Genomic DNA, 27,747 nt, shown 5'->3' with positions numbered 1-27,747 from the left:
TACTGTTTTGTATTTAAGAGTAATCAACTAAACAAGTTGTATCCTTAAGCAATAATGTTACACTTAAACAACACATCTGAGGATTCAAAAATCACATAAGGGGAGAGACACTGGGGAAAGAGGGGAGGGTCAAGAGTGGGAATACATACAGTAGCTGTGACCAAGCTTAGGTATTCAACAGATTCCTTGAATTTCACACTCTGTACGATGGACAGACTCTCTGGGCAAAATTTATTAAGCGGCGGGTTCTAAACTCTGGCTGTTTTGCTATCCGCAGATTTACTAAGGCCAAAACCGCTGCAAATTCTGCAGTCGATACACATTTTAGAATAGAATAGAGCAGGGCTGTCATTTAGAAACTACCGCCAAATCGACACTAAACCCCGGGGTTTAGAACCTGCCGTCAAACCGCCACCAAAATGCCAGGGTTTAGAACCCGCTGCTTAGTAAATTTTACTCTGAGAGTCTGTCCATCGCAGAGAGTGTAATACCATCCATTTCTATGCACTGGCCAATTCTGTGTAACCAATCATTGCTTAATTCAGTTACATATACAATACATTCAGTGGGGCATGGTTTGCACAATGCATTCCCTGGGGACCTTTCCAAAAGCAGAAGTCAGGAATGCGCTTGTGTATGGACACAGCAGACACACTATTTCTATCTGAATTGTTACTGTCAACAATCAAGGAAATATGACCAATAAATAGGCACATCATACAGATCTGTCCATGTACACCTTTGCTCGAATCACTCTAAATAGCACCATGGACTTTTCAACTTAGCCACACCAAGCGTCCTGCCCAAGGTCAGACTGGTCCACAGAGGTACAGGGGAAATCCCTAGTGAGCCCCACTGTCTGAGGGCCCCACCCAATCTTCTAAAGGTCAGGTTCCAGACAATGCTCTCAAATTCAATGTTGTTACCTGATTAGAGGGTCTCAGATAATTATGAAGGCTTAGTTCATTTCTATGGAGATTACACCAAGATTCACACTCTTGTTAATCACATTTAGCAGTCTAGGCACATCACAGCCCCCCTGCAATAATGAACAAACTAGTTGATGACAACACCCTTTAAGCATGGGGCACTGCCTTCCCCCTGGTAAGCCCTTCTTGCCCCAGTCCAACACTGGTCCTGCTAGAGACTTTTTCTTACCATATCTGTCTTATTCACATCACTAATGTGACAAAAGTACAATGCAGGAGTACACTGAATACTGAGACCTGCATTTCATGTACTACTGTGTGCTAATCTGGGTAACAAGGTAAAAGACAGAACTCCGATTCGCGCGACCCTCGTAATGTCTCGCACTACGCAACATTATGCTTGACCTGTGATTTTTTTTTTTTTGCAGCTATATCACCATTCAAGTGTGCCTAGTACACAATAAATTACTTTGTATGTGGCTACAATAGAAATAAGATGCAAAAGTCAAGAGGAGACAGCTGTGTTGCATTTACTTGCACATTTTTGTTCGCAGCACCTCAGAGGCCAGGGTGAGATCGGAACGCGAGGGGGATGAATTGTATGCCGTTACAATGGCAATTTGCCCCCTTCGATCCTAATTGGGTCGAGCCCCAAGTGTCAAAATATCTGTAGGTAATAGTCATATTCATTTGTATGGTGCTTAGTATTATAACATTCAAGTTGGAAGAAGGTATTACTTTATTCTATGATGTGCCAATTTTGTACTATTATTTGGCGAGTGTACTGTTGGGTTGTTATTCTATTAGTACTTGCAGCTACTAACATCATTACTTTGTAAAGGAATAAAATGTGTTTTTGCACTTTTCTTTCTGCTTGGGCTTTTTTCCTTTTGGAACCATGGGTATTTATTAACAAAGTGACACTAGCATTACATCGTGTTGCATCTGCTAATCATTCTTTCTCATGCTATCACCTAGTCTTAAAATAACAGCACACTACACTGTACCAGTTATAATAATGCTGTAAGTCTTCCTTTCATACTGGGTGCACAAGCTGTTGTTAAAAAAACATTAATACAGACTGTTCTTTGTCTGTAAAATATTCTATTTTTTATGCTATCCAGGATAGCCTGACCCAATGTTACAATGTTCTCTATAGTGTTGATTTATTTTAACAGGTCTCTATTCAGACCACACTTTGGAAAGTTACAGAGTGCTGATTCTAAATCAGTTCTGAAATATAGATAGAAAATTAGATTCTGGATTATTCTTAACATGTGAATAATGGCTTACCATCATTGGCCTGCATTAGTTCGGCATAATCCATTTTATATTATTTGTATTATATTATGTGATTTTTGTACTTATGCATAAAGATGAGAAAATCAAAGTGTCATTTTGTGAAATCGAGTTGTGATGAAGAACAGGCTATTTTTGCAGCAGTCCAATGAAACGATCTTTGAGTTTTGCTTTGCCATTCTATGACATACCATTCTGAACTGTGGGGCAGGTGTACTAAGCTCTGGAAAGTGTTAAATTGGAAAGTGATAAACTACCAGCCACTCAGCTCCTAACTGTCATGTTACAGGCTGTGTTTGAAAAATGACAATTAGGAGCTGATTGGTTGGTAGTTTATCACTTTCCAATTTATCACATTCCAGAGTTTAGTACATCTGCCCCTGTGTATCTTTACATTTACATTTTGCAGAATTTATATGTACAGAGCTGGGACAATGACAGTCAACTTTTTCTGCTATGTTGCGTAGTTGGGGTAGGACCAGCACAGTAACAGGGTGATTTTTCGTCCTGTGCAAGTCTCCTCGGCTCTGAAAACACATGACTTCATGGTGTAACACCAAAGGGGAAAGGCCACTGGCACCAGGAAGAAGAGACTGCCTAAAGAAGCCCAAGGGTGCTCCGGGGCGACTCTAGTGGCTGCATGGTGGGTGCCTGGAGCATCAGTAGATCTCCTAGTTACAGACAGGAGTGTAGCAAGGGTGGTTCCAGTGGAGCACGAGCTCTGGGTGCCAAAATGGACAAAGGGCACCATCCAGGGTTCCGGAATTCATGGGGCACTGCACAGTATGATGGCCACCTGTTAGTTTTATCTTGGTTTGTTTGCTCTATATCCTAAATAAGTTACAGATCTGAGATCCGTTTCTACATTTCATGCTCCTCAAGCTGCCCAGATTGCCTCCCCTCCGGCCCTCCCTCCTCTGTGATCATTTTCTGTCACCTCCCCTTTCTTGCAAGATTGATTACATTAAATTCTCACCTCTTTAATTCCATCCCCTCTCTACCCTGTGATTGTCTCTTTGCCCCTGTCCACTCCTTTCTTATTGGCCTCTGTCACCACCCCTCTCTGATCAACTCTTTGCCCCTCCCCCTTCTATCTTATTGGCTTCTGTCTCCACCCCCTCTCTGATCAACTCTTTGCCCCTCCCCTCTCCTTTTCTTATTGGCTTTTGTAACTGGCCCTCTCTGTTTGGCTTTGCCCTTCCATTCTCCTTTCTTATTGGCCTCTGTCACCTCCCCTCTCTGATCAGCACTTTACACTCCCCTCTCCTCTTTGATCCCCTCCCTCCTTCTCTCCTCATTCATTCATTGTGCTTCAATGGACTTAATAGTTACACATCTGAGGTAAAACTCAAAACTTCAATTATAAGGTATGAGTTTAAAAAGAGTCACTGCTTTGCTATTTAAAGTAATGGGGGTGTTCCCAGGCATGACCACACAGTGTTATTTGAAGGTCTCTTTGAAATTAAACTATTAGGAGTCCTGAAATAATAATGGTGGTAGACAGAACATGGTTAGTAATACTCACATTAATATAGGTGTACTGTATATTTGCAAAGTAGGATCATAGCTGAGAAGGGAGCTTCCTATAAGTGTTCCCACTCCAGTTAAAGCTAATTGGGGCAGTAATTGCAGTAATAAGCTGTGCACCCTGTGGAATCTCACTCTAGCACATGTATTCTGTCAATTTAAGTTAAATGATCAGAATATATAATACAATTTCCTCTATTGACTAATAACAATGATTCAAAGGAGCAAAAGTCAGATCCTATTGTATTGTTGTATTGTATTGTATTTATTGTTGTCATCAGCAAAACAAGTTTGACAGACGAAATTACATTGCACTTTTTTTAAAACAGTGAATAGCAATCCATGGTAAAGGTTATCACAAACAATTTCACAAAAATAATAAAATTAAAATTAACTAGGTGCTATACATAAATAAAGCAGTGCCAAAGGAGCTACCCCTTAATGCCAGATAGCGCATCACCCAGGACTGGATTATAGGGGGGGCGACAGGGGCGGTCGTCCCTGGGCCCCCACACATAGGGGGCCCCCAAACAGGACAACAGAGCAGGATATCGCTGCCTGAGCTCCGGCTCTTGCCGGTGGCAGCTCAGCTGTTCCATATACAGCGGCCGCCGCAGAGCTCACTACCCTGCCTGCTGTGTACTCATTACCTGCACTCCTGAGGGGACTGGCGAGCGGCAGCTCTGACTCAGACATCCAGCTGTAGCAGTAACAGAGAGCCAGGACTCAGGAGTTTCCTTCAGACAGTACGAGCAGCAGGGGGCTGTGACAGAGCAGGTAGTTCCTCCTCCCCATAAGGCAGGCCGTGGGCGGCAGCCTCAAGAATGGACATTCCCCTAATGAACACCAGAATTTGAGGCAGGCTCTCCGCGGGAAGAAGTCAGAGGAAGAACTCGGAGCAGTGACTCCTTCCTTCAGTAACAAAAATCTGCTTCAGGACACCCGGAGCAATGTCTGTAATATATTACTTTTTATCACAGCTCTACACACCCACCCTACACTTCAGCTGATAGCTCTAAATAATCCCTTATCTGCGGTTCTGTAAAGAACAGTATAGCTGTCAACTACAGAGAGGTTCTGTAGGGACAGAAAGCAATAAAACTTTAATTAATAACTGGATGTTCAGAGTGCAGGTCAGACTTTAATTATACTACATTCCTCTGCTCACCTTATTAGGGCATCCCTGTATATTTTAATAGCCTGTAAATGACTTTCTGATATATATATATATATATATATATATATATATTATAATATATTACAGATCTCTGGCCTATTTTATTTCCATTGAGACACACACATACACCACACACATAATATACATTACATAAAAAATTGCAAAACTGTAACACACACATACACACATATAAAGCTTTTTCCCCATGCTATATTTCTCAGCGGTCCACCTGGCAAATATTTCCCTGTCAAAAGTCGCACTGCACTGATGTCATCACAATGCGACTTACTGGCCACATCACAGTGCAGCTCACGGCTCCGAGCCAACCCCACCAAAGGAGGATGCAGACCGCCCCGTCCACCTCCACCCCAGCCCACTCTCCACTGGAGGCCCACCTCTTTCCTTGTATTAATTGGGGCCCCCACAAGTTTGTTGCCCAAGGGCCCCCACAAACCTTAATCCGGCCCTGGCATCACCAAAGCGTTCTATTGCCCCAATGGGACCTCAACACCCAGCGTGATACTGGCACTGTTTTATTCTTCACTTCAGTATTCCCCACAGGCTGGCCATACACCACTAGCACAGTTCAGTACAGGGGGGGCGCTATGACATGCACTTTCTCTAGGCGCCATGTTTCCACGCTACTCCTCTGGTTACAAATTGCTGTTATAGGCATCCTGGAAGCCAAATGCAGGTGCTGTGGGAAAGGCTCAATCCCCAAATTAATTAATGGAGATTCTGGGTACTATTAATGGTCCTTCATCTACAGATTGAAGGAAGCGAGCGGGGCAGTAAGGACTCAGAACCTACTTCAGCTACCATGGACCTTGGTTATGTAGGGCTTTGAACGTCAGTAAACCAATCTTGAAATAGATTCACTATCTTACAGGCAGCTAGTGATGGGAATAGAGAATGGTTTTGCTTTGGCAGGAATGGGGCTGGTTAGTTAGCAGCCTGGCAGCTGCATTTTGTACCAGCTGCAATTCTTTTGCTGGGATATCCAGGTAGAGGGCATTCCAGCAGTCCAAGGGGCTCACTACAAAACGGGGCGGCTGTCGATGTTGATTGACAGCTCGCCCTGTTTTGTAGGCGGGGATGGGGGATGGCTGCACAAACGCAGGCATTCCCATATGAACGCCTGTCGTTTGTGGGCAGCCCTACTGACATCACTCGTGATTTCAGTAGTGGACTTCCTGCTCTATTAGAGCAGGAAGTCCACTCGGGCTTGTGGGAGCCAAGACCCTCCCACAGGGTCTCGCTGCAAGTCTGATGGTCGCGATAATCGCAGGCCGCTTGCACAGCTGACCACCCACAGCTTATGCGAGTGGCCTGAAGGCCGGAAAAAAAAAGGAAAGCCCTGATTCAGAGCGAGCGCACGCAAACAGAGTACACCTCTGAATCAGCCCTAAGGATTTTTTGCATGGCTGATACCTGATGTTTAGTTGTCATGCCACTATCCAGGACAGCACCAAGATATTGCACATGTTCAGTGTTTTGGAATTCTGCACCCCCAAGCGTTAGTCCAGTTGTTTGGCTATGTTGTAGTCTTGTCCTTTGCCAGTGAGCTCCTATCATAAGGAACTCTGGGCCTGATTCAGCAACGAGCGCAGATGTGAATGCAATAGCAATTACGCACGCAGTCTCACTGCGATAGTATGCTAATTCATTGTGATCACAGTGTAACATCAGCACAACATAAGGACACCCACTTTATCTTATACACATCCATAATGTTTAGCAGGACTGCGAAAACATCGGTACAATATAGTACCATTGCAGCCTCACGCACACTTGCGCAAGCTCTGACCTTACTCAGAAATTGCTATCTTCCACGCATGCTAGAAGGCCTTAGGCTGCGTAGGGCATCGCAGTGGATAATTTATGCACGCCACAGCAACAGCATTCAAACGCACTGGCACACCTACGTTCGGCCGACCACTCTCCCCGTCACCACCCACAAATGGTACTTCCTGTCAAATATTCTGCAATGGGTCTGCGTAGGCGCTGCAATCGCAGTCCCGATCGCTATGGCCAGTTCACACACGCGCACTGCGATTCATACACATGCGCAGTACGCAACAATCGGCGATTGCATGCATATTAACAACTGCGTTCCTTGCTGAATCAAGTCCTCTGTCTAACGGTGTCTGGTGAAATCATACTGCCAGGGCCAGTGAAGCTGCGTCCAAGGCATCCTTGCCGACACTTTGACAGCCTCCTACCGGAGGAGACAGCCAGGTCAGCACTGTGGGCGATGGGGCTCGGTGGAGGTGAGTGGGTCTGGGGACCTGATGACGCCATTGCATCATCATGATCCTACCCTTTGCTAAGCAATTCTGTGATTACCGGCATTATGAAGCGGGGGGCGGAGCCACGATGAGTGATTCAATGCAAATCGCATCATCAGCCACCTGTTCTGCCCACTGGGAGACTTGTCCACTTGTCCTGATTTTCGGGAGACTCCCAGTTGTTCTGGGAGGGTAGGCAAGTATCGGTCACGGATGCAGCCACTGGCTTCGGCACACCCAGAAAACGGGGCTGACACTAACCCGTTTTCTGGAACGGCCCCAAAAGCTTTGGGGCACTGTGACCGACATCGCAGAAACAGAGCTGCAAACATCAGGGATTTAGGTAAATATTGAATTTAAGTAAAAATCACCGAATTAGACCCTTTCGGCCAAATGTAATAGGTTGCAAATTTGTAAAGAATGTGAGCTTAGCGCTAAACTCGCATTTTTTACTCACTCGCAAATGTAATAAGGTGCGACTATAGTAAAACTCGCATTTTTTGGACTTTACTATTACTCGCAAAAAAGCATCTCGCATCCAGATGTTTTCCCACTCTCTAGATAGAAGTCGGGCAATGTCATAGAGTGTGAGTGCTTCACTCACACATATTACTGCCTGAGAAATTGCCAAAACAATAGACCAGCTTCAGGATAGCCAGTTCATCCTGAGCAGGTCAGAGTAACACAGATACATTTACATATCCATGAGATACGTGCAAGTTTCTGAGTGTAAATACTTTTTATATATAAAAAAAAAATGACATGCACCCCCTTCCCAGCCCCAGGCTCTGTAGGCAAAATGTGTAGGGGGACACTGTATTTTAAGAACCAGCACTGGGGTATGTAAAGCCTGTCCTGGTTCTAAAAAAGGGAACAAAATGCGTAGGGGTCCCCTGTATTTTAAGTACCAGCACAGGGCTTTTATGATCCAGTCCTGTTTGTGAAAATACAGGGGACAAAACGAGTAGGGGTCCCCTGTAATTTGCATAACCAGCATCAAACTTTTTCTAGCGGGGGGGGGGTAATGCCACAGCCAGGAAAACCGTTTCACCGGGTCCCCCGGCCACAGCATTACAACTAACTGCTAGTCAGCCCATGCCTGGGATCCCTGGGGAGGTGGGGGCTATCCCCAGCATCCCTGGCCGGTGGGTGCCGGGTTGATAGTGTAAATGTGTGGTGTAAAAGATAGAAGTGTAAATATTGTCTTTTGCAATAGAACTACAGGTCCCAGCAAGCCTCCCCTGCATGATGGTACTTGGAGAACCACAAGTACCAGCATGCAGGGCATTACGGTCTGTAGTTCTACTGCAAAATAAATATAAAAAAAATGACAAGATAAACACACACCGTGACAGTACAATTTTATTTAAACACACATGCACACTCACTATCACATGTACTCACCTAGTATCCCTGTAGCCAATCACGTCCCCTTCTCTATGTAGCATCCACGGGTACCTGAAAAAAAGCCATACTCACCTATCCTATGCGTTGATCATGTCCTCTTCGTTCCGAGAAATCACGACCCACACAGCCAGACAGGACGAAGGGTATGTTTACACATAGCCTTCCTCCGCGCAAATGACTGGCCCACAGTCATTGCAGGAGCCGCCAGCCACAGCCTGATTGGCTGTGCGTGGTCAGCCTGTCTTCTCCATAGACTTCAATGGTGTGAAATATCCATTGAAGTCTATGGTGGGAACCGTAGCCAATGATGTAACCGCAAGGTTACTTGAGGTGAACCTTTCGGTTACCATAACAGAATACAATGTAGCGGTTCCTATCATAGACTTGCCTACATGGACCGAAGAGGACATGATCAACGCATAGGAGAGGTGAGTATGGATTTTTTTTTTCAGGTACCCGTGGATGCTACATGGAGAAGGGGACGTGATCGGCTTCAGGGATACTAGGTGAGTATATATGTGATAGTGAGTGTGCATGTATGTTTAAATAAAATTGTACTGTCACGGTGTGTGTGTCTTGTTGTTTTTTTATATTTCTTTTGCTGTAGAACTACAGGTACCAGTGGATCCGTAATGCCCCACATGCTGGTGCTTGTGATTCTCAGAGTACCTGCATGTGGGGGAGGCTTGCTTGGACCTGTAGTTCTATTGCAAAAGATAATATTTACACTTCTATCTTTTACACCACACATTTACACTATCAACCCGGCACTCACCTGCCAGGGGTGCCGGGGATAGCCCTGGGCTATCAGCCCAGGCCTGGGGTGCCCTGGAGGGGGGGACACCTTTATTGGGAGATCCTCACCTCTCCAGGGATCCCCGGCCTGGGCTGACTAGTGGTCAGGGGTAATTTTTTGGATGGCGGACACGGTGTAAGGGTTTCCCTGGCTGTGGCAGGCTTTACATAGCCCAGTGCTGGTTCTTAAAATACAGGGCTTCCTATACATTTTGTCCCAATATTTTAAAAACCAGCACAGGCTCTACAGAGGACGGGGCTGGTCATGCTTCTGTGGAGGGGGTGCACATAATTTTTCTTTTGTAACACACATACAGAAGCCTTCAGGGATCTCACTGATCTGTGAAAGCTTCTGTATAACTTGCACCTTTCGCATAGTGTAGTAGTCTTGAGCTCAAAAGTTTGTAGGCTATTGTATTTGCAAGTCCCGGCACCAACTCGCAAATTCAGAAAATGCGAGAAGGTGCGAATTGGATTTTTACTAAAACTCGAATTCTATTACATTTGGCCCTTTGTGTTCACAATTAAGATTTTTCTGGGATTCATGCAGGTCAAAACATTTTTTAATAACGGGGTCTATAAAAAAAATCTACAGATGTTTTGCCAGTACTAGTGAGGGGAAGTTTAAGCCTGGACAGCACATTTTGTAAGATATACTAAAAAGCTTTTGGACACATCAGCTGTACAGCCAATTGTCCAGTGCTAGGATACTGTAAATTGTCCTTGTTTTTACCTCCGCACTGCAATTTAACTCTTCAAGTGAAAGTATTTCCTGTTAAAGACTGAGCTGTGATGTTTTACCACAGTGTTTTTCTATGTTATATTACTTGAAAGTCACCTAACATTCTAAGAAAGTCAGGAATACGGAATGTCTTAACTATTGCTGTCATTAACTCAACTCGTGGAAGAGCAGAACATTTCACAAGATGCTCAAACTTCTCTTTGTCTGGTTCTGCTTACATGTCAGTGGGGTTTACTTGTCATCATGAACTTATTACAATTTCAAAAATAAATTCCATTATCATCACTATTTTTAGCAGCATTCCTTTTCAACAAAAATGAGACTATGGGGTAAATTTACTAAGAATCGAGTATGTGAGAGTTTGGGCTTTTTTTCCTACTAATGTAAAACTCGGGAGAGAGATCTCCTTTGCAACGGGAAAATACTGGAGAGTTAGCAAACTCTCTTCAATTCACCATTGACTAAACTCGAGAACCTTTTCACTAGTGAAGATAGGATTCGGGAATTTACCAAGCAGAGAGTTTCTAAACTCTCAGGAGAAGGGACAACACTCCAGTAAAAACTTGTGAAATAAATTCACCTGCCTGTGATCTGCAAGTTTGGCAGAAACATACACAGATCACTGTGATCCATGTATGTTTCTGCCTGAAAATAAGTTAAAAATGGGTTAAATATTAGTAAAAAAAAATTACATAGGTCCCCCCCCAAAAGCTTAACCAGCCCCAGACTTGGCAGCCAGTCCTGGTTTCTAAAATTACGGGGAACAAAATGAGTAGGGTTCCACCGTAATATAGAAACCAACACACAATTGCGTAGGGGTCCCCCTATAATGAAAACCAGCACGGACCCAAAACGGCCGGGCTGTAATGCCACAGCCCGGATACCCTATTACCGGGGCTCCGAGACCAAAGCATTATCAGCCCAAGCCGCTCAGGCCAAGCCAGTGATCTCAGAGGAAGTGGGGACCCCCCAAGAAGGGGTCTATCCCCCCTGAAACCCCAGGCTTGGTCTGAAGCCGAGGCTCTTCCCTGCACCCCAGGAGCATTGGGTACCGGGGTAATAAAGTGAAAAATAGAATTAAACTAATGTATTTTACAGTGGGACTACAGGTGCCAGCATGCCTACCCTTTGGCACTTGTGGAACTACACCCACTGTAAAATAAATAAGTTTTAATTTTAGGGGGACCCCTACTCAATTTTTTCTTCCTATAATTAAAATCGGGACTGGCCCTGCAGCCTGGTGCTGGTATCTAAATTACGATGGAACCCTCCTCGTTTTGTTCCACATAATTTTAGGTACCAGGACTGGCTGGCAAGTCCGGGGCTGGTTATGCTTTAGTGGGAGTGGCCCTATGTCTTTTTTTTTTTTTTAATATATAACCCGTTTTTTAACAGGTACAACACAAGCAGCCATCACATATCTCACTGATATGTGCAGGCTGCTTGCTCGAGAGAGCTTTGCAGAGAGAAGACACTGCAATCTTGGGTGAGTCATCTGCTGCAAAACCTGCTACTCGGGGGAGAAATCTCATTCTGCTTCACCATTAGACATCTCACTCTCAGCTAAAGTCACTTCTTGGTAAATTTGAGAGTTCCAGGAGCCTCAAATCACCCGAGTTTCGGCGAAGCTAATCGAGTTTAAAAAAAAGCAAACTCTTCCAGACTAGATTCTTAGTAAATTTACCCCCCACGTGTGTATGGCAGGTAATAATTCTTTAGCACATTACATAATGCCATTCTTGCTTATAACATACAGTATTGTTTAAAAGAAAATAATAACATAAGAAGCTCTGATGCAATTGTCTACTAGCCCAATATGAAACAGTTGATATTTTTGGATACATGCTGGGTGATAGAATCAGCAGGCGAGCAGTAAGTTAGTGGCATTGGCAACTAATTTACAATCGCTGCATGCATATAGGCACCCAAATAGTAAACACAACAAACATAAATGTTTTAGAAGTGGAGATGTTGCACCAATCAGATTGTACTTAACATTTATCTAGCACCTTATAGAAGATAATAACTAGAATCTTACTGGTTGCTATGGGCAACATATCCACTTCTAAAAACTCTCACTTTTGTAGCCCTTGTAAGTGACTGGCAAGCCCTATGATAATCTCTAATTTTATTTTAATAATAAAAATAATAATTAACATTTAGCACAGATTCCACAGCATTTTACAATTCAGAATAAACACATTAAAAAGACAGATGGACAAAGAGTCACTGCTCACAAACTTACAGTCTATGTGATTGTAACTTACATTTTCTGGCTTGGTGATTCAGGGCCTGATTCAGAGCCGGACGCTATTTGCGGACGGTCGTTCCAAAAAAGGGGCCGGCTATTTAAATTGAGCGCTTGCTCATTGCGGTTTGTTGACGCCTCTATGTCTGAGCGAGCGAACGAAAAATGCGCTCGCTATTTTGTAAAGACGCCCCTTTGCCGTTCGCATCACACGTCATCTCCGGTATTTATTTGATTAATCGGGTACATCAAAATGCATCTTAATTGCTTGCACTGCTTGTGGCAGGTTTTTCCTACCGCAATCACTGCGAGCAGTTCAGGCTAAAAGACAACCAAGTGACGTGGTCGATGACGCTCCTTTACTAATTATGCACTCCCATTAAACGCCCTTTTGACCGTTTGGCATGCCTGCGTTCGGATCTCCACTCCCCCGTTTTCAAGCACCTTCCCCTGTTACCACCCACAAACGGTACATTCTGTCAATCAAATTAGCAGCCCCTCGCTGTTTTACGAGCGCACGATTTCCGACCACAATGACTGTTTTGTGCATGGTCATTAAGACCCATATGCATGCACAGTTGTGCGAACATCGGTCATAGCGAACGAGCGGCCGTTTACGAGCGGCTCTGAATCAGGCCCTCAGTTCACTAACAGAAATAATGCAGCAGTGTTTTCAGTGGTCAGCAATGTTTGATAAGCAGCACATAGTAGTTACACATATGCACAGGGGAGGTTTAAGAGATGGAGGGGGTACAAGTGCAGTCTCCATGAATGCCCCTCTTTCTCGCCGGTGCATACACTGAGTACACTTTGGCACCATGCCAGAGACTACTGTGCATGCACAGAACTCCTGTGGAGCTCCCTGGACCCAGAGGCCCATGTTCACTGCGCACTTTGCGCCCATTATAGATACTCTCATGCATAGGCAACTTTGACTTTAGCCTCCCCAGATTTGTCACCATATGTATTGGTCCGTGTCACTGAATGTCTTTCTACCATTTCATCTTGGAGGTCATCTCGCCACCTCAAACTTAATTTCTCCTTCATCCACTAGGGGACACTGGAGTCTCAGTACAGTGGGTATAGATGTGGGTTAACCGGGAGCTGGCACCTTTAAGAAAAAAACTGAATGGTAGCTAGCTCCTCCCCCTCTATACCCCCCTACAGGGCAGTCTAAAATTTGTGCCCTGGGAGCTGGACCTATTCTCCTTAGGGCTCTCTCTCTCATGATATCTTCAATCAGCAATTGAGGACACAGACAGGCAGCTCACTGCCCCTGCCTGTCTGCGCCATTGGAGCTGCCGGGGAGACCTCACCGCAGCTGCCTGCGGTGTGTGCTGAGTTCTCCTGCTACAGAGACCTCAGTCTCTGGGGAGTCCCAAAACGCGCTGCATGCGGCATATGTCGCGGGCTCCCACAGCAAAAGGCCGCCGCCGGCAGCATAAGGCAGAGACAAGGTTAGTGAGTCCTGGCTCTCTAGATAGCAGAGATCCAGGACGCTAGGCGGGCATAAAAGCAAGCGGTCTGCTAGCGCTGAAAACGGGTGCCATAGCGGGTGGGGGAGCCTAATATGTAATTCTGCTTCTGCCTCCCAGCAACCCCAGCGCTTCCAGAAGAAGGCTGGTGGCCATTTTAGCTACTGCTGCATGAGGCTGTCTGAAGCCCGGCTCTGTAATGGAGTCAGGCTAATGTAGCTGTTTTAACAGCATGTATTACACAAATAGAGAACACTGGGCCTGATTCAGAGCAGGACGCTATTTGCGGACGGTCGTTCCAGAAAAGAGGCCGGCTATTTAAATTGAGCACTCGCTCTTTGCGGTTTGACACCTCTATGTCTGAGTGAGCGAACGAAAAATGCGCTCGCTATTTTGTAAAGACGCCCCTTTGCCGTTCGCAGCACACGTCATCTCCGGTATCTATTAGATTAATCGGGTACATCGAAAGGCATCTGAACTGCTCGCAGTGCTTGTGGTAGGTTTTTCTTACCGCTATCACTGCGAGCAGTTCAGGCTAAAAGGCAACCAAGTGACGTGGTCGATGACGCTCCTTTACTAATTATGCACTCCCATTAAACGCCCTTTTGACCGTTAGGCACGCCTGCGTTCGGATCTCCACTCCCCGTTTTCAAGCACCTTCCCCTGTTACCACCCACAAACGGTACATTCTGTCAATCACATTAGCAGCCCCTCACTGTTTTGCGAGCGCACGATTTCAGACCGCAATGACTGGTTTGCGCATTATGACCCATACGCTTGCGCAGTTGTGCGAACATCGCTGAGCGAACGAGCGGCCGCTTACGAGCGGCTCTGAATCTGGCCCATTGTTCTTCAGAACAGCACTGATAGGGTCATAGCATATCTCCCTCTATGCCCTTTCTCTAATTCTTTATACAGTCTCTGTGTTGTCTCACTGTCCTTTCACCTGGTTGTGTGTGTGTATGACAGTGATAGATTAAGCATGTTATGCTAAGGCTGCACAAAATGCATTCTCTTGCAAAGATTGTACAGAGATATTCACTCAGAGGCAGTTTAATACTTCCCTGCTATGTGATAAGTGTGTTTTACAGATTCAGGACCTCATTCAGAGGCGGTCGGTAGGGCACGGTCGATCGCAACGGGCTATTTTTTTGTCATGTGCGCATGCGTGTAGTCGGCATTGCGCGTGCGCAAACCAGTTATTGCGAGCTAAATGGAGTCTGTCGTCAGTCACTACTTGGTCGTAGCTCTGATTGACAGATAGTTCAGTTTGTGGGTGGTAACAGGGGAAGGTGCATGTGAATGGGGGCGTGGCGCTGCGAACGCCTGCGTGTCTGTCGTAAAAAGAGAGATTTCAAGGCGTGCATAAATTACTGAGCGGGTCATCGCACACGTCATACCGCAGCCTTTAAGATGCTACTTCTCGTAGTGCTTGAGTGAGCCCAGGGTCTACCTCAAGCATTGCGACTGCAGGCGATGGTTTCTGCCTCTGCCGATGTCTGGAGTCAATTAACAAAGTAACAGATGTTTGTTATTGCAATGTATATTAGCAAAGTGGTTGCGTTAATTGGCTTTGTTTTCTTTTTAAACGGACATTACATTTGGTTGGTCTCGGTATGTGATATTTATATTACATTTGTTTGCAAAACCATTTAAAATACATTTAATAATCATAATTCCCTTTTTTTGGTTCAAATGCTAAATACATGTTTTTGTAGATTTTTTTTAATATTTTTTTAGGTTTGTGGTACTGCACATCCCAGCATGCTTTATTTTTCTTTCTTTTTTAATAATAATAAAGCCCATAGCCAGATTTCTTAAACCAAACATCAAAAAACACATGCTAAATTTACATTAGAAGAATAGACAAAAAAAAACAAAGCTATTGCACGCTGCTTGCATCCGCATCGAAATAGGCAAAAGAACCATCGAAAGTGCAGATGTGGAAACTTGGCTCTGACAAAAAACCACGATGGTCACATAGCTTGGCGCCAGCAACCGACAAATTTCTGTGACTGTAGTCCTCGCTCACCCCTTTACGAGACTCAGGAGGTGTGTTTTCATTGTGATGGGAGTTTCCTCGCCTACGATGTGCGCTGCGATTTTGCGCATGATTTGCATTTTCTCGCTCTTTTATGATAAGATCAATCGCGCCCTAGCGACCGCCTCTGAATGAGGGCCTCAGTCTGCTACTTCACCAGTGCAACTATACAACTAACATCAGTTATATGATATATAACCTGTCTGCAGAGCTTAAAGCAGCTCGCAAGCACAGAGAGGTGAGATCAGCAGTAAGGTTGATCCTTACCTGTTCCTCCTTATGGAGAAACAGACATGATGAATGGGGGAGACTGAGTATGTGATTACCCTGATCCCCAGCACCGCCCTGACCGACAACCAGTGTGTGTGTTATGCTGATACCTGACAACTGTGATGATGATCCTTAAAAGAGACTCTAAATCAACTGGGCTAGTTCATTAGCCAGGTTGGTAGAGGGGTTCACAAAGGTGATGCCCCAATGCATAACACGCCCTTATTGTGCAAGGGGTTGTCATGGTTATAGTTGCCTGGGTGACCATTGTAACCTGCAGCCCCATCTTCTAATATCCCTAATAACAGACTGATTCAAAATCCCCTCAGATGGGATGAATCAAAGGAAGATATGCAGGAGCCTGAGAAATCAGGACCCAGAGTAAATACTGATTCCAAATGAATCAGAGCCTACTCAGGGGGTAGAAACATTAATCACTGCGGTACGCCAGATACTACATGTGAAGGTCTTAGAAGTGGCTGTTAGACCGTCTATCTTTAGTAAAAGGACAAAGACAGGTGGCCACTTTTCCAGCATCTGAGGAATTGGATATTCTATCATCAGCGTGGAAACACCCTTATAAAAAGTTGCACATATCGAGGAAACTTTTATTTATTTATTTTTCCCCTTTCCAGCAGACCCCAGGAAAGTATGTGACCAGGCCCGTCCTCTAAGCATAGTGACCTCCGCATAGGCAGTTAGCAAGAGGAGACATAAGGCCGTGAGTCAGTATAACTGACGTTTAAACTCCTCCAGCAGTGGATCCCTCTGTGTCCCGTCTTCTAATAAGACGGTATTACCTGTACCAGGTGCAGTTTCCATAAGGACACATCTATCAGAAAGTTGTAAAAAGACTGTAAAAGCTTGGGCTAAGCAACTTTCAAAGGGCCGTAAGGCTGGGGTATAAAGAACAAATTGCTGAATCAGCATCTTTCCTTGGGGAAGTGGAAAAACACATATCTAGTCTTTCGGCTAGATCCTCGACTCTAGCTATCTCAGCTAGAAGAGCCCTTTCGCTGAGACAATGGCAAGCAGATGCAGAATCCAAAACAGCAGTAGAGGCTCTTCCTTTCACAGAAGAAGTTCTGTTTGGTACGCAGTTAGATAAGTGAATCTTACAGAGCAGGACCGTCCTTTCTGTCCTTTCGCATCCCAGGAAAGTTTAGAGGTCGTTCCAGGGGGGCTCCAGTTTTCTCACGAGTTCCAGAGGCTGTGGTAGAGGTCCTGCGTCCATGTCCCAACAGGACAAGACCGCAGCCAAACCCACTACTTGACGCTCTCCTCTCTTACTTGGGGGTTCCCATAGTGAGAGCTCAACTTCTGAAATTCGAAGAAGAAGGGATCAAATCCTGTCCGGACACTTGGGTCAGGGACATCATTATTCAGGGACTAAAGTTGGATTTCAGATTCCAACCACTTTCTCGATTTTTTCACAAGGAAGAAATACACAAACTGCTATTGTCTCAGGTTGTAGTGACTGTTCCGACTTAGCTACGAATTTTCAATTCAAATGGAGTCTCTCCAGTCTGTTATAGCACCAGAAAGACGAGTTTCTTGTGTCTATAGACATAAAGGATGTCTACCTCCACATCCCCATCTGGCCACCTCATCAGACTTTCCTTCTGTTTGCGGTCCTAGACCCTTGCCTTTCGGTCTTCGTCGGCACCAAGTGTGTTCATGAAGGTAATGGCAGTTATGATGACACTGCTTCAGCTTCAGTGGGCTATGATGGTCCCATACCTGGACGATCTCCTGATCAAGGCTCCGTCAGTAGATCGTTTGCTTTTGGATATTCAATTAACTCAGAATCTGCTCCTACAACATGGATGGATTCTCAATTTCCAAAAATCCTCTCTAACTCCAATTTAACGCCTGCTATTTCTGGGCGTTATCTTGGATACAGTGGAACAAAAGGTGTTCCTCCCGCATTTCTTCCATTCAACACAGGGAGCGTCTGCTACTGCAACACCGCAGAGTATCAGTACATCTGTGTACTCACCTTCTGGGGAAAATGGTGGCGACCTTCGACGCTATTCAATAAACAAGGTTTCATACCCGTCCATTTCAATTGGACCTTCTCTCCCAAAGGTCGGGGTCCCATCGATTTCTCCACCAGCCACCAGTTCTACTGTCTACCAACATCTCCATTTGGTGGTTAAATCCCTTTCACCTGTGGGCAGGAAGACGGTTTGCAGTGGGGGTTTGGATTCTCCTCACCATGGATGCAAGTCTGAGAGGTTTGGGGGGCTGTGACTCTGGGAAGACACTTTCAGAGTCACTGGACTCAGCGGGGGACAATTCTGCCCATAAAAACATCCAAGAGTTGAGAGCAGTGCTCTATGCGCTCCAGCTAGCTCATCCTCTGTTGCAGGGTCAGGCAATAGGAGGTGAGCTGCCATGCGGAAGGTAAATCGAATTCCCCTTGGGGTAGAGAAATTCGCTGTGGCATTTTCAGTGATCTTCATCCCAGCAGTAGAAAATTGGGAGGCTGACGGCCTCAGTCACCAGGGCATTCATCCAGAGGATGAGTCGCTCAATCCACAGGTATTTCTCCAGTTGGCTCAGGGTTGGGGTCTCAGGCCGACCTCATGGCATTGAAATTGAATCACCAACTGCCAGTTTACTGCTCCCGAATGAGGGTCCAACAAGCAGTTGCAGTAGATGCACTGACAACGCCCTAGCTGTGTCAGTGTGTATACCTGTTCCTTCCATTTCCACTCCTCCCTCGGCTGAGCGAGAGTACACGGCTGCTTCAGAGAATCAAGCGAGAGGACATCAAGGTTCTACTAGTAACTCCAGATTGGCCCAGACGAGAGTGGTACTCCCACCTACGGGGTCTATTAAGAGACGATCCATGGTCGCTTCCTCTACAAGACGACTTCCTTCTTCAATGTCCAATTATTATCAGGACTTAAGGCGGCTTAGTTTTACAGTGTGACTACTGAAAGGGCCATCCTCGGGAATAAGGGAATTCCGTCCAGTGTAATACCAACCATGATTCAAGCTGGGAAGGAAGTCACGTCTAAGCACTATCACAGGATATGAAGACGTACGTAGCCTGGTGTGAACGCAATTCACCTCCAGAATTTACATTGTTCCACGTCTTCCTTTTCCTACAGGCCGGTTTATCAGCAGACCTTCGTCTTGGTTCCTTAATGGTGCAGGTATCGGCGCTGCTTTTTTCTTCCAGAAAAAGTTAGCATTATTATCGGATAACCAGACTTTTCTGCAAGAAGTAGTCAGAATTCAGCCTCCTTTAGTGCCTCCAACGGCACCATGGGACTTGGATTTGGTCCTGTCTTTTTTATAGTCTGACATGTTTGAATCTTTACAGATGGTGAAATTTCAGTTTTTGACCTGGAAGGTTGGTTTACTGCTTGCACTCGTCTCAGCTAGACGTGTGTCTTAATTAGATGCTCTATCTTGTCGCCCGCCTTATCTAATTTTCCATAAAGATAGAGAGGAACTACGTATACAGATGCCCTTCCTTCCTAAGATGGTAGCTGTCTTTCACATAAACCAGCCCATAGTAGTTCCTGTGTTTAGATACGAGTCTCTGGCCTCTAAATCTTTAGAGGTTGTAAGAGTGGATATATGTCAAGAAAACTGCTTCTCTCCGAATGTCAAATACTCCTTTTGTTAGGTTGATCTGGCGCGACCAGGTTTGGCCGGTTTCAATACAATCCATTTCTAGAGGGATTCGTCTGACTATCTGACAGGCTTATCTGGGGGCTTCAAGACAGCCACCTGTTTCTATTACAGCACATTCAACTCGCTCAGTAGGTCCTTCTTGAGCGGCTGCTTGAGGGGTTTCCTTCAACCATCTTTGTCGAACGGCCACTTGGGCAGGCAGACATACTTTTATAAAGTTTATCGTTTTGATACTTTTGCGGCCTCTGCTTCGGAGTTTGGCCATCCAGTTTTGCAGGGTTCTCAGTGCTCTCCCACCCGGGATGTGAGCTCTGGGACGTCCCCACTGTACTCAGACTCCAGTGTCCCCTAGTGGATGAAGGAGAAATCAGGATTTTGGTACTTACCGATAAATCCCTTTCTCCGATTCCACAGGGGACACTGGACGCCCAACCGGCGCTGTTCTTCCTGCATAAGTTATGGTTTTCCAGGTTCAGATGATTGGTTGTATCTAGGGTCTGATTGGAATTTTGTTACTTTCTATTATAACACTAATTATTATAAGTTCATGAATGCTGTAGCTTTTCTATCTCCTTTCTCCTTAAATGTTCCAGCTTCCCTCGGGCACAGTTTATTTAGACTGACCTGTAGGGGGGTATAGAGGTGGGGAGCTAGCTACCATTCAGTTTTTGTCTTAAAGGTTAACTCACATCTATACCCACTGTACTGAGACTCCAGTGTCCCCTGTGGAATCGGAGAAAGGGATTTATTGGTAAGTACCAAAATCCTGATATTTCCAAAACAGAATTAATTATATATCCACCAGCCAATAGTAGTTGCCAACCTGATATCCCTATCACTGTTGACAACAGTCAGTGTGGACACTAGAGGTGGCATAATGTGTGGGCACTACAGGTGGCATAATTTGTGGGGACTATAGTGTAGCATAATGTGTGGGTACTAGAGGTGGCATAATGTGTGGGCACTAGAGGTGGCTTAATGTGTGGGCACTAGAGGTGGCATAATGTGTGGGCACTAGAGGTGGCATAATGTGTGGCCAGTGCAGTGGTATAATGTACAGTGTGGCATAACATGTGGGCACTACAGGTGGCATAATGTGTGGGGCACTACAGTGGGACAGAATGTGGGGGGCACTACAGTGTGGTATAATTTGCCGAGCACAAACTGCATCTCCATGTCACCCACTGCCTGTCACCTCTTCCTATCACCCTCTCCCTGTCACCCACTGCCTGTCACCTCTTCCTATCACCCTCTCCCTGTCACCGACTGCCCCTCCCTCTCCCTGTCACCTCTCCCTCTCACCCACTGCTTTTCCCTGTCATTACTGCCTGTCACCTCTCACTATCACTCTCTCCCTGTCACCCACAGCCTATCCCCTCTCCGTCTCTGTCACCCACAGCTTCTCCCTGTCACCTCTCACCCTCTTTCCTGTCACCCACTGCCTGTCACCTCTCCCTGTTACCCACAGCTTCTCCCTGTCACCCACTGCCTGTCACCTCTCCCTGTCACCCACTGCCTCTTCCCGCTCCCTCTCACCCACTGCCTGTTATCTCTCCCTCTCACCCACTGCTTCTCCCTGAACCCTCTCCTTGTCTCCTTATTGCCTATTTTTGTCTACCTTTTTCCTCTCCCTGTCACCCTCTACCACTCCCTGTCAACCACTGCACTTTGAACTTGGAGTAGGACGGAGGAGGGGGCCCCAAAAGACATTTTTGCACCTGGGCCCACCACTCACAAGTTCCACCACTGAAGATAACCCAATCCTTTCAGTAGATTGTTTAATCAGATGCAGCTCTGAGATCTGCTGCAAAACTGGACAGGTATGTACGCATAGTAGCTGGGCATCCTTCATATAGGACTGTGAACTGCATTGTGACATCACAATGCATGAAGGCAGCAGCTAGAGATGTCTGTGTGGCAGTGTAACTCAGTGCAGTGAGAGGGCTGGGTCCCAGAGGCCACCTGGGCCCCATAGCACCCCCATTCTCTGCACCTACTGTAGCTGTGCCCTTACCCGTGAGTGGCAACTGGTCTGCCAAAGGTTGGAAGAGTGTGTACAGAGATTATCTTTTTAGTAGATTGTTTTAGCAGATGCAGATCTGAGATCTGCTGCAAAATTGGACAAGTGTGGAGGCTGGCATATATAGGGTGTTGAATCTGCATCCAGATCCCCAGAGGAATGAACAAATGTGTATCCATCTTAAGTCATGCAGTGTCATATCAAATGAATACTTCGCAATATCCATTGTTTCTCAATTCAAAACTACAGATAAAATGGAGGGGGGTGTCTTAAGGGGTAAGGGTGAAGGCCAAAGGTTCTTAAATAGTCCTTACCTAAGGATGTTATTCACAGGGCCGTAATTAGGGTGGTGTAGCCAGTGTGGCCGCACAGAGGGTCTGATTCAGAGCCGCTCGTATGCGGCCGCTCGTTCATTCCGAGCGATGTTCGCACATCTGCGCATGCGTATGGATTTTAGTACGCATGCGCGAACCAGTCAGTGCGGTCAGAAATCGTGTGCTCGCAATATAGCGAATGCCTGCTAATTTGAGTGACAGAGTGAGGCGTTTGTGGGTGGTAACAGGGGAAGGTGCTTGAAAATGGGGAGTGGAGATCCGAACGCAGGCGTGTCAAACGGTCAAAACGGGCGTTTAATGGGTGTGCATAATCAACAAAGCAGCGTCATCGACCACGTCAGTTGGGTGTCTTTTAGCCAGAAGTGCTCGCATCATTGCGGTAGGAAAATGCAACCACAAGAATAGCGAGCAGTTCATTCGCCTTTCGATGTACTCGCTTAATCAAATAAATAGCGGAGATGACGTAGGATGCGAGCAGCCAGGGGGCGTTTTTTAGAAAAAAACGTCCGCATGTTTTGTTCTCTTGTTCAGAGCTAGAGGCGTCAACAGACCGCAAAGAGTGAAAGGTCAATTTAAATAGCCAGACCCTTTTTCTGGACGAGCGAGCGCAAATAGCGTCCGGCTCTGAATCAGGCCCTCAGCGCACATGCCCTGTGGGCGGAACCAGCCGCCTCCACCCGCGATCACCCCCTTGCCTCTCATCTGCTGTCCGCTGCAATGTATAATAGTAGCTGTGTTCCCGGTTCCTTCTCTGTCTGGCGCAATGCTACTAATATACATTATAGTGGGCAGCGCTGTAGCTGCCTGCCCCTCCCCAGTCCTCAGGCACTGGGAGAGACATCATGACGTCTCGTCCAGTCCCACAATGCCCTGCACTGAGGAACCGTTCCTTCGGCTGCAGAAGAGACGGCACTGGTGTGGATAGAGACACAGTGACCCACTGACAGGTAAGTGCTGCATTTAGAAGAGACACTGGGGCAGCATAATGTGTAACGGGGGCATAATGTGTAAGGTGGTATGAACTTTGTACTTTTTTACTGTGGGGCATAATGTGTAAAGGGGGGCATAATGTGTAAGGGGGGACATACAATAATGTGTAAGGGGGTATGGGTTTTGTACTTTTGTACTGTGTGGCATAATGTGTAAGGGGGGCATAATGTGTAAGGGGGGACATACAATAATGTGTAAGGGGGTATGGGCTTTGTACTTTTGTACTGTGTGGCATAATGTGTAAGGGGGGCATAATGTGTAAGGGGGGACATACAATAATGTGTAAGGGGGTATGGGCTTTGTACTTTTGTACTGTGTGGCATAATGTGTAAGGGTTCTGGCCTATGTACTTTTGTACTGTGTGGCTTAATGTGTAAGGGGGTGTGGCCTTTGTACTTTTGTACTGTGTAGCATAATGTTCCAGGGCGAAACTAAAATTTCTGTCACCCAGGGCAAGACAGTAATTTGGCTCCCCCACCCCCACAATAAAAAAAAACAACAACATAGAGCACAAAAAGGATGTGTGGTTTTGACACAGTAATACCCCTTACAACACATTATGCCACAGTAATGCCCTGTTAATGCCCCTTGCAACACATTATGCCTTAGTAATGCCCCTACCTTGCAACAGATTATGCCACAGTAATGCCCTTTACAACACATTATGCCACAGTAATGCCCCTTAAGGGTACACATTATGCCACAGTAATGCCCCCCAGTAAGAGCAGCCCCCCAGAACTGACAAATGAAACACTATTAAAATCGGACTTTCACACTAAAATGGGATCTCCCAATAAGCCAGCTCCCTCCTTTTATCTGCTGGGGTTGCATGGTGGGTGAGCTTAGGTGGCGCGGTACAGGACGGAGACATGCCGTGGATCAGTCAGCGCCACTCATTCTAATGTGGCGCTGGTCGCGAACCGATTGGAGCTCGCGGACCAGCAGCCACTTCTGATAATAATGTGTAAGGGGGGCTTTGTACTGTGTAGCATAATGTGTAAGGGGGGATTTGTACTGTGGGCATAATGTGTAAGGGGCATACAACTGTGTGGTCATAATGTGTAAGGGGCATTACTACTATGTAACGTAATGTGTATAAGGGACACTACTATCTATGTAGTGTAATGTTAATAAAGGGCACTACTGTATGGCATAATGTAAATTGGGGGTACTATAGTGTGGCCATGCCCTTTCCTTATTAGATCATGCCCATTTTTTGGCCCACGTGCCTGCAGCGCACACTGTCTCTGTCTACAATATGGGGGGAAGCACCAATGCTCTTTCTGGCACAGGGCATCAAAATGTCTAATTATGCCTCTGGTTATTCAGATTATGTTTATGTTGCTGTTCTGGACTTTATTGTAAGATGTCCATATCAGTAGTTGTTATCCAAAGTCGCTTAAATAAAGCAGGAACTACTCAGAGTATCAGTGTAGGACAAAATGCCACCACAAAATGGCTGCAAGTAGCTTGTCATCCTTTATATGGGGCAGTGACCTGCATTATGACATCACAATGCATGCAGGCAGCAGCTAGAGATGGCTGTAGCATAGATCAGCTCTAGGCCTAGATACAATGCAGCAGCACTCTGGTAAGAATAGAAAAGCCGGGGCTCAGGAAATGGCAGTGTAAGTCAGGTAAGGGAGAGGTCCGGGCCCCAGATGCAGCCCCATTCTCTGCACCTATTATAGCTGTGCCCTTGCCTGTGAGTGGCAGCTGGTCTTCCAAAGGTTGGAAGAGTATGTGTATGGTGACACAATCTTTGCATTAAATTTTTTTAGCAGATGCAGATCTGAGATCTGCTGCAAAATTGGACAGGTGTGGAGGAATGTATTAAGTGTTAAATCTGCGTCCAGGTCTCCAGTAGGATTGTGTCAACAGTCAGGTCTGGTTTTGGATCCCTGGAGGATTGGGAAAGTGTGTACTTATAGGCAAACGCAAGGGAGGGTGGTTCCGGTTGCCTGGAAACCCCCCTCCCAATTGCGCATTATTATGACCACAATGTAAATAGTATATAATACTGTACTAAAGTTGCATGTTTTTAAGATCCCCTCAGTATCACAAATTAAATAATTAGCACCACCTGTTGATATTTTAAAATGTGTGAGCCAGTAATGTATACCCATCTTAAGTTATGCAGCATCATGTCTGATGAATAATTTGCTTCATCCATTGTTTCTAAATTAAAGACTGCAGATAAAATAGAGGGAGGTGTCTGGAGGGGAGAGGATGACAGGCCAAAATTTGTTATATAGACCTTACCTGAAGATTTTATTCAGATTCTTTTTCTGAAAATGTTGCTGTTCAGAACCTTACTGGAAGATGTAATCCAAAGTCCATTTCAGTAGTCCTTATTCAAAGTTGCTTAAATAAAGCAGGAACTAGTCAGAGAGTATCAATGTAGAACAAAATGTTACTACAAAATGGCTGCCAGCAGCTGGGCATCCTTTATATATGGCTGTGACCTGCATTGTGACATCACAATGCATGCAGGCAGCAGCTAGAGATGGCTGTAGCTTAGATCAGGTATCAGCTCTAGGTCCAGATGGCCTGCAGCAGCACTCTGGTTAGAATAGAAAAACTGGGGATCAGGAGATGTCAGGGTCTGGACTAGATTAATAATAGGGCGGATATATGTAAGTATTTTTATTTTCCTCACAAAATTATGCAATTTTTCTACTTTTATATCTCTAGGGATACATTAGGGCAGATAGTGTATGAGGTGTACATGCACTGGCCACACCCACCTAGTACTGGTCTCAGCTCCACTGCGTCTCACAATAGGCCCTCGAATATTTTAAGCCCCAGTCCCATTTGACCCTTAATCCAGCTCTGCCTTACTGGTCTTCCGAAAAACAGAATCTTGCCATTACAATCCATTTTAAATGCAACTGCGAGGCTGATCTTCCTCGCCAAATGTTCATCGTCTGCTGATCCGCTCTGAAGCCCCTCCATCAGTTACCAGTTTTCTACCATATTCAATATAAAATACTTTTACTTACACATAACACTATTAACCAAACCACACCAACATATATCTCTTCACTTATCTCAAAATATCTCCCAAGCTGACCTCTCCGTTCCACACAAGATCTGCTCCTCTCATCCACACACATTACTTCCCGGTTACAGGACTTTTTTCAGACTGCACCCACTCTGTGGAATGCGATCCCATGTACAATAAGACCTTCCGCTAGCCTCTAAACCTTTAAGCACTCTCTGAAAACTCACCCTCTTCAAACAAGCCTATCAGATTGCAGAACCACCCACATAACCTTCATAGCTTTCCTGTCTAATTGCATCATTTCTTACAGTCAACACATCACAAAAAACAGAAAGGGGTTATCCCCTAGATGTCTCCCCTAGCACACTAAATTGTACCTGCAATAATAGTTGAAAACTATTGATTTGAGGAGCTTCCATTTTGTTATGTTTGCTGTTTTGAGAGGCATAGATGGAACCAGCATTTGGAGAGCATGCTGGTTCTTATAGTGCTAATTGGAGGTCCCAGGGGTGACTCCCAGGTAAGCTGTCTCTCAATTTGGATGTATTTCTGGGTATACAATCGGGAAGCCGGCTGCCGGAATCCCAGCAGCCGGCTCCCGACTGCTTTATCCCGCCGTAGGATAAATGACCGGCGTCTATATCTAGATGCCGCTCATTTCCCCGACGCCGGGAGACAGGCGCCCTGCATCCCGATCGAGCGGATGCTGGGCGCTGCGAGCGGACAGCCGCGGGGGGGCAGGGTTAGGTTTAGGGCACCGGGGTGGACTTAGGGTTAGGCACCCCCCCCGGGAGGGTTAGGGTTAGGCTAGGGGGAGGGAGGGTTAGACACCCCCGGGGGGGGGACTTAGGGTTAGGCACCCCTCCGGGGGACTTAGGTTTAGGCAGCGGGGAAGGGGGGGTTAGGGTTAAGCACTTAGAGGGTGGATTAGGGTTAGGCACAGGGGGGGAGGATAGGGTTAGGCACCCCCAAGGAGGGTTAGGGTTAGGGGGGTTAGGTTAGATTAGAGAATACTTACCTTACCACGATCGGGATTTCCAGCGCTGTCGGGCTTCCGCTGCCGGGCTCTGCTGTTTTGTCGGGCTGCCGCTGCCGGGATTCAAACTCCCGGCCATGCGGCAGCTGGCATATGATACCGATTCCGTATTTATATATGTGCCTTTACCTTGAGGCCTTACAATAGACAATTACATGGCCCAGACTGGGTATGTTATCATGCAGTGTAGGGACCACCAGTATCAGAGAAGCTGTGAAGTTGGCCTGGTGGCTTACCATGTATTTGTAAATTCATGCAACAAATATCTCTGAATTTCTATTATCAATAGTTTTCAACTATTGTTGCAGGTACAGTTTGGTGTGCTGGGGGACATCTGTGGGACACCCCCTTTCTGTTTTTATTATGATGTTTATGACTGTCGACCATTTGACCCTATCGACCTTTTGACCTCATCTACCTATTGCTTGTAAAACATTTGGTGTCAACCTAATGGCTGTCTTTCAAAACACTGTAGATCTTCCATCCCTTTACCCTGCACAAGATCTGGTCATT

At 45.8% G+C, this 27,747-nt stretch overlaps 1 protein-coding gene and 1 non-coding gene across 2 annotated transcripts in view; both read left to right on the top strand.

Annotated features, from left to right (window-relative positions):
• The window catches only part of RXFP2 (relaxin family peptide receptor 2), a 389,469-nt gene that overhangs the window by 209,244 nt on the left and 152,478 nt on the right, over positions 1–27,747 (top strand). The window lies entirely within an intron of this gene.
• Positions 16,173–16,306, top strand: LOC148537851 (U8 small nucleolar RNA). The gene has a single exon (XR_015873262.1). It is a non-coding gene; the product is annotated as a U8 small nucleolar RNA (small nucleolar RNA).

Source organism: Taudactylus pleione, unplaced genomic scaffold (assembly GCF_031769625.1).
Source record: "Taudactylus pleione unplaced genomic scaffold, aTauple2 ptg000043l, whole genome shotgun sequence".
NCBI classification, from domain to species: Eukaryota; Metazoa; Chordata; class Amphibia; order Anura; family Myobatrachidae; genus Taudactylus; species Taudactylus pleione.
This window is presented reverse-complemented; position numbering and strand designations above follow the sequence as displayed.